Source organism: Phaseolus vulgaris, chromosome 1 (assembly GCF_000499845.2).
Source record: "Phaseolus vulgaris cultivar G19833 chromosome 1, P. vulgaris v2.0, whole genome shotgun sequence".
NCBI classification, from domain to species: Eukaryota; Viridiplantae; Streptophyta; class Magnoliopsida; order Fabales; family Fabaceae; genus Phaseolus; species Phaseolus vulgaris.
The window spans coordinates 24,018,258-24,025,753 of record NC_023759.2 but is presented as its reverse complement, the minus strand read 5'-3'; positions in this window follow the sequence as shown (position 1 = coordinate 24,025,753).

Below are 7,496 nucleotides of genomic sequence, written 5' to 3'. Positions count from 1 at the left end.
TATCATTTATTTATTTTATTAGGATTTTATTAGGATTTTATCATTTATTTAATTAGTTAGGATTTTATTAGGATTTTATCATTTATTTAATTAGTTAGGATTTTATTGGGATTTTATGATATTTAGTACTCTATAAATAGAGTATTGAACTATTATTTGAGATATGAATAATATATGCAGTTTGTTTCCTTTTCTCAATTCTCTATCATTGTTCTTGTTCTTGGTATAATCGGAAGCCACCTAAAGGTTCCCTTTGTCCAAAGCCTAATCGTTCTTCGAAATCTCTTATGAGAGGACCTAGACGCTTCTACACACGATCGTTCATATCAAAATCATACACAAGATTGAGGATATCAAAATACAATCATAAAAAGGACAAAGGGAAGTGGTGGGGACAACAAAGACATATATACACTTAAATAAGCATATGCAACGCAAAACAACCTGGTGGAGGAAAATGTAGACATTTACACAACTTTATGGAAGATTAAAGCACTACCTTAAGCTTTATTCTTTTGTTGGAGATTGTTTAGAAACAAAGTACCTACTTTGAATAATTTAGTATATAGAGGTAGTCCTCTTCATACATGTGTCATGTGTGACAATTTATTTGAATATGTCACCCACTTGTTTCTTACATGTCGGGTTGATAGCCAAATATGGAATTTGTGTGATAATTGGTTAGGAATTACATCTAAATCACACTTTTGAAGATTTGGGCACATAGGCCTTAATACAAAATGTAATCAAATTTGAAAAATTGTATGAATTGCTACTATGTGGATTATTTGGACTCATGGAAATGATTTCCTTTTTAAAAATCTCAAATTCGATGGCCTTTAAATCTATATGATGATTCAAATTAAATCTTAGACCTAAATAACTAACAAGTATTTCAAATTATTTTTTCTTATTTTGATTGGTGTTTTTTATCCTACATGTCTTAAATCTCTATGATCTTGATTTGTAACTACTACAAGGCCTACTACTACAATTACACTTCAAAATTTTATCAAGCTCTCTTTGCCTATTTTGGATATCTCTCTTGAGGTCTGGCAGTCGGCTCAAAGAAAGGACTTAAGGTAGCAATATACCAAATCATCTTGCTCTCAAATTTCTGCTTTTCCTTTGTTTCACTGAAAAAAATTCAGTTAGGAGAAAAAATTTCAATCTGCAGTCTCAGATAGTTCTATTACGCTACCATTTCTGTTTTTGTTCTACTTTTTTTAATGGAATACTATTTCAATATCTGATGGAGGTATGGCACACTTTAATTTTTACTGTCAAACTGTGTAGCTCAATTTCTTTATAATTTGTTTCAGCTGGAGCAATTTGTACACAATATTACTTTTTTGGAGGATAGAAATTTATACATTGTAAATGGATTGGAGTACGTGTGTTCTATTTTTAATTTTATTTATTTATTATTGTTGATAAAAAAATATTCTTTAAAAATATATAGGCCTGTAGACTTTGAAAGTAGCATATTTAACTATGTGAGGCAAAACCTGAAAATGACAAGTACAAAGATCGTACCAATCAAAACTAATTAAACATGATATATTACTAACTACATTATTAGAAAGTGGATACACTAATTTGATAAATTTATAAACAATTACCGCGACAAACATAGCATTTGTTCAGGCCCATTATTAACAATACCCATAGACGATTATACTTAATATAGATGTAAAGAAAGACTATGTTTTGCTCACGATCACAAAACGATCACAAAATATTGGTTGGGTTATATTATGTTAAAAAATAAAGATTATCTAAACAATGCTAGGCTTCCAATGTCAATAATGGGCCTGAACACATGCCATCTAAATGCTTTTCTAATTTTTGGCCAGTACATTCTACTATGGGCATGATTCTAAAAATTCGTTTTGAGATACTTTTTGTTTATTAATGATTTTTTTCCTATAAAAAAAGTAAGTGGTGAAGAAAACCAAAATATCTCCAAAGAGGTGATCGGTGGTCAGTAGCCAAGTGGCCACCGACAGATCAGTCGGCAGAGAAGTCAGGGGAGGGTGATCGGTGGTCAGTAACCAAGCGGTCACCGACAGATCAGTTCCCAGATGAACACCTGGGGCAGAACGCGAGAAGCAATAGAGCACCGATCAGTCATCGAGTGCATGGTCATCGGGGTCTCATGTTACACGCAGTTAAGCTAGGACTGAGGTTCCCAGCGAGAGCGTTACGCACGGACCTCGCATGAACATATCTTAGAGAATCGTGCATGAGAGTGGCCTGAGGGAGCTAGCAAACCGGTCAGTGATTGGCGACTCCCTCAACCCATTACGTGCATGACATCGTGAAGAGGAAATCGTTTGCGCAGAGAGCCATGCTTGGTGAGTGTGCCTAGACCAGCCACACCTGGCGTTCTCCTGAGAATATGCGATTTACCCAGATAAAAGGAATGCGCTAAGTTACTCCGCAAGGGAATAACTTAGACACACAGAGAGAAGTGCTAGAGCCCTTCAAGTAGTGACACGTGTGTGGTTAGTTGCATGCCTCCACGTGTCATCATCTGAGAGGGGCGCGGTCCAGACAAAGGTGCTCTCCGTGCCGTTAAAGGTACAGACAAGCGCAGACACGCGCAGACACTCACGTTTTACTGATTCTGGAGGTACGTTGCCACAGAAAACCGCAACAGGGTTCTGACACATGCCAGAGAGGCATAACAGAATTCTGTTAGGCGCAGATACAGAAGGAGGCATAAAGGAGAATCAGAGTGAGATTCAACGGGAGTTTTTTTCTACACACATTACTACACAGTTTTTCTTATTGGTGGTTCTGTGATCTAACTTGATCGTCGGAGTGCAAACGGCCGCTAGAGGTGCCGTCTGTGTGTTTTGCAGGTCGCGTTTGGAGATCCTAGAGAAGGTTCTGAGGGTGATATTGCAGATAACACAGTCGCGTAGACGGGGTAGGGAGAGAGCTACGAAGCGATTCCTCCACGCTCGAGTTGTTGGCAGGATCAAGACTGATGGACAAGATCCTTTCACCGATGCTAGGAAGAAAGTGCAGGCCTACATAGACGACATGGTGGTAACCTCGAGCGAGAGAGGGCGACACGCGGCTGATCTGGAGGAATTGTTCGCCACCATATCAAAATACCACTTGAAGTTAAACCCAGAGAAGTGCGTCTTCGGAGTAGAGGCGGGAAAGTTCCTAGGATTCATACTCACAGAAAGAGGGATTGAAGCGAATCCTGACAAATGCGCAGCCATCATCGCCATGAGAAGCCCAACCTCAGTGAAGGAAGTTCAACAACTGACCGGGCGAATGGCGGTATTATCGAGATTCGTATCAGCTGGCGGGGAAAAGGGCCACCACTATTTCCAATGCCTCAAGAGGAATAGTCGTTTTACGTGGACAGACGAGTGCGAGACAACGTTTATCAAGCTGAAGGAGTACTTGGCGACGCCACCCGTGCTTTGTAAGCCACAGGTGGGCGTCCCCCTCCGCCTATACTTTGGAGTAACGAAGTGGGCCATTAGTTCTGTACTTGTCCAGGAACAAAACCAGCTACAGAAACCCATCTACTTCATGAGCAAGGCCTTACAAGGCCCAAAATTGAGGTACCAGTCACTGGAGAAGGCAACACTAGCAGTGGTGTTCTCAGCACGAAGGCTTCGCCACTATTTCCACAGTTTTACGGTGTTAGTAATGACGAACCTTCCCATCCAGAAGGTACTCCAAAAGCCAGACGTGGCCGGAAAGATGGTACGCTGGGCAGTGGAATTGTCAGAATTTGACATTTAGTACGGGCTCTGGGGATCCATCAAAGGCCAGGTCTATGCTGACTTTGTAGCTGAACTTTCACCAGGAGGAGATCCTCAACAGTTGGAATTAGGGGCACAGTGGGTGCTCTCAGTGGATGAATCCTCCAACCAGCAAGGGAGTGGCGCTGGAATAATCCTCGAGGGGCCTAACGGCGTCTTAATTGAGCAAGCTTTACGCTTCGCCTTCAAGGCAAGTGTACCGCCCTGGTAGTCGGAAGTGATGACGTGGCGTCGAGCTATTATATAGGCGTGCTAGATGGGACACCTGGCTGGCAGAAGGGAAGGAAGTCGGGGGGCTCGTGTAGTCGCCGGTTATTAAGTTGGCGTGCTCTGATCTCCAGCATACCTGAACCGGCGGTCACCGGGTTGAAGATGAAGTTGCCAGATGCGAACCCAGGCGACCAAGTGGTTAGAGATCGCCGAAACAAGGACATCGCCGAAGATGAAGGCAGATGGTCATTTCCCAGTTGGCCAGAGGATGAGCTCGGGAGATAGCACACTTGAACATACACGGTGAAACAGGTAGGGCAGATCATGAAGGCGGCCGGCGAGACCACAGGGAAGGTGTGTACGAAGGCACCCGAACTCGCCACCCAGAAGAGATCACGCTCCAAGGCAACTATGCACTGAGTTGTGTCATGCATAAGTAACTTAGCCAAAGAAGAGTCAGAAGTAGCGCCCAAGTCAAAGATGCTCCAGATGATGGCACGTGTACAGCTGGATGCGAGCCACGTGTCCAGATGTGTAACTGCCAGGAGAGAGAAAGTGCCCAGGTATATAAGAGTTTCCAACGAACTTCTGAGGTACGCATGCGTTTAGATTACTTCTTTACAACTGCGAGAACGAGAGTACGCTGAGAGAGAACTTGTCACGGTTCCTTAGAGTTCTTGAGTTTTACTCTTAAGTAATTGGTGGTTCAGTCGCTGACTTGGGCGTTGGAGCGTGATCGGCCGCAGCGGCGCCGTTTCGTCTTTTGCAGGTTCTTGAGGTGGATCGCGGTGAAGGACGGAGGCTAACACGGCGCAGAAGTCGATCCAAGTTTGACGAGGCAAAGCTCCAGCGTTTCGGTCAACAGGCAGGATCATCAGGCGCCCACCGTGGGGCCGTGTAAAACCTGTTCCCATCCACAGCGTGAGTTCTTGGAGGTTTCTACGGTTGTGCTGGCGCAACCATTTTCCACCGTTCGTTTGAGTTTTTGTTCGGTGAGGTGAGGTTTTTTGCTGCTTACGCGAGTTTTAATCGGTGAGATCTGAGTTTTGTTGCTCGTTTGGATTTTCGCGGAAGAAGCGTTGGTTTTTGGTGGAGTTGCGAGTTTCTGTGAAGGATTGCTGTGTTCTTAAGGTTTTTCGAAGTTTCGCGAAGTTCTGACCGATTGATCGCTGAATCGATCGTCGCTGAAGAAGGTGTTCTTTATCGCTCTTTGCTATTTGTCAAGTTTTCATGAGAAAGATGAGAAGCAACCGTTCAAGTCCAGTTGCGCCCGTTGCTGCTGAAGGCGCCATGACTATGGCGCAGATGATGGAAATCATGCGTTCGTTGCAGGCGAATATGGAAGCCTCGCGTATAGAGCAGGCAAGAATGCACGAGGACCTGGTCGCCTCTCGGGCCAGGAATGATGAGCTTAGCAAAGTGACTGAAGAATTGCGCCAAGCTCTTCAGGAGCAGCGAGGGCGCCCAGTCGCTGAAGAGGTCGCGCCGTCCACGTCGCCTCGCGTTTTTCCCATGCCTTTCGCTCAGGCGATCACAGACACGCCTATCCCTGCAAGTGTGGTACCGGTGAAGGCTGTTTTTACCGGTGTGGAGGATCCTGAGGCACATCTCACCACGTTCCATACGCAGATGATGTTGTCAGGGGGATCAGATGCTGTATATTGTAAGATGTTCGTGAGCACACTCCAGGGGACGGCGCTGGAATGGTTTGTGAGCCTGCCTACAGGTCACATAACCAACTTCCAACAGTTTTCAAAGATCTTCGTCGAGCAGTACATAGTGAACAAGGCACCGCCCAGGGTGTCTTATGATTTGTTCGACATAAGGCAGTATCAGGGAGAGTCCCTCAGGGACTACCTGAATCGTTTTGGGGCGCAGATGGTCCGCTCGCCAGCCAAAGACGAAGAGATGCTGATCTACGCATTCAAGAAGGGCGTGCTGCCGGGACCATTCTGCAAGGCATTGATCAGGGCTCACCCCGCCACATTTGCTGAGGTCAGGCGACTTGCGGTGGCCCACATCGCCGATGAAAGTGAAGTCGCCGAGAAAAGGGGAAGCGTGGCCCCCGCTAGGCCACGCGCCCAGACCAGGATCCAGCCACAGAGGGTGCTGGAGACAGCGGCGGCCAGGAGGGATCAGAGGACTCGCCATTCTTATGATCCAAGGAAGAACAAGGGCAGGGGCCCAGGGCGCCCTCAACCAGCACGACGGGAGTACAATCGCCCGCCAAAGCACAAGTTTGTCATGGAATTGGCGGACCTGATCGCCATTCCCAATATATCAGCTAGGCTGAAGGCGCCCGAGAAGGTGGGCAACAAGGTGCTGGGACCAAAGCCAGACGCCTGGTGCGAGTTCCACCAGGGCTTTGGCCACACCGTGGATTCATGCTTGGCTTTAGGATACCAGCTCGACGATCTGGTCAAGAGCGGGTTCCTAAACGACTACTTGCTGGATAGAAGGACGGGGGGCGCGTCGAGCTCCCAACCAGCAGGTGGTGAGGCTCAGCAGCACGAGATGCCTACGCACGGAGAATCAAGTACCTTGTCGTGAACGCTCCTTCAGCATACAACATTCTGTTGGGAAGACCCACGCTCAACAGAATAGGCGCTATACCCTCGACCCGGCACATGAAGGTAAAGCTGCCATCTATGGAGGGGGTGGTGATCACCATCAAATCCGACCAGAAAGAAGCAAAGAAGTGCTATGAGAATAGCCTGAAAAACAAGAGGTCTGTGAGTTACGTGACAACCACCCCGCCACCCGGTGTGAAGCCCAGGCCGACGGTGATGGAGGAGACCGCCGGAAGCGACGTGGTGATGGTAGATGCTAAGCTGGGGAAGGGGAACGCCGGTCTAGAGGAAGAAGAGGCGAGGAATCGCCCTGAGGAAGCGAGGGAGCTGGGAATCGCCAGGGCGGTGATCGCCAGAGAGACCAGACCAAAACCCGTCGAGCAGTGGCTCGAGAGGGAGATCGGGGGAAAGATCTTCAAGCTGGGAAGATCTCTGGAGGCTGAGCTCCAGGACCAGATCGCCAAGGTGATAGAGCGGCATCTGGATGCGTTCGCATGGTCCGCTTCGGACATGCCCGGGATCGATCCCGACTTCTTGTGCCATCATTTGGCGATGGACAACCAGGTCAGACCAGTACGACAGAGGAGGAGGAAATTCAACGAGGAGAGAAGGCAGGCGATCAGGGACGAAACACAGAAGCTCCTCGCTGCAGGCCATATCAGGGAGGTGCAGTACCCTGAGTGGCTGGCGAATGTCGTGCTGGTGAAGAAGAGCAATGGGAAATGGCGCATGTGCGTCGATTTCACCGATCTGAACAAGGCCTGCCCAAAGGATTCGTATCCTTTGCTGAGCATAGACGCCCTGGTTGACAGTGCTGCAGGGTGTAAGCTGCTAAGTTTTCTGGATGCCTTCTCGGGGTACAACCAGATAAAGATGCATCCCATGGATGAAGAAAAGACCGCCTTCATGACCGAGAGATCGT